Genomic DNA, 905 nt, shown 5'->3' with positions numbered 1-905 from the left:
CTTTTGATAGTCCAAGAAACAATATACACAAATTTCCAGTATCTATGGAAATCAGCTACTCATCTATCATCTATCTATCTCAGTTTAATTCCTCAGAGATTACGTTACTCATCCACAGAGATATGTCATTGTTTTTCATAGTATGTTATAACATGAATGCTACCATTCCTGTTTTTCAGGTTGGCTCTCTCTTTCTTAAAACATTTGCTGGGTAGACCTGTTCAATGATTCTGGAAGGGTGAATGAATGTTTGGGGCTTTTTAGATTGATTTGGCTATTTGTAAAGACTTACAGATATATTTGGCTTTTGCGTCACTTCATGTTCCTGTGGAAAACAATTTGTTTTTGCCTCTAGCCTAAACCAGAGGGCAAAGTTTCTGACAAATTTTCTTTATAAAAAATGTAGTATAAAAGTTATTTAGGCAAAGAATTTTAAATGTTTTTATTTGTATCCCATAATAAATGTGTATAGTTGTTCTTGATGCATATTACTCAATTAGCCAATTGTTTCTAGTTTATTCCTTCTGCTATTGTTATATCAATAATTTCTCCCAAATTCATTATTTGATAAACAGTTTAAATTAATAGTTTATAATTCTTAATTGACAGTTAATTTATATAGTGTCAAAAGAAGAATAAATGATAGAAAATACAGGCTTAGAATATGAGAAATTTTTAAACTTTTAGCTCTGTTTAAATGTAGTAAAATAAAGTCTAGTTAAAATTTCAGTATAATCACACAACTGAACATTTATAATTTATTGTGTTGATTATGAAAATTAAAATTAAAAACATAAAATATTTAGAAGAGTGACTGGTTCTAAGAAAGTAATATATAAATATTGTAAGTAATATATAAATAATATATAAATATCATTTTGCTTTATTATGAATAATATTATTTA

Source organism: Fukomys damarensis, unplaced genomic scaffold (assembly GCF_012274545.1).
Source record: "Fukomys damarensis isolate Sample0158 unplaced genomic scaffold, DMR_v1.0_HiC HiC_scaffold_36, whole genome shotgun sequence".
NCBI lineage: Eukaryota > Metazoa > Chordata > Mammalia > Rodentia > Bathyergidae > Fukomys > Fukomys damarensis.
Note: the sequence above shows the minus strand (reverse complement) of the source record.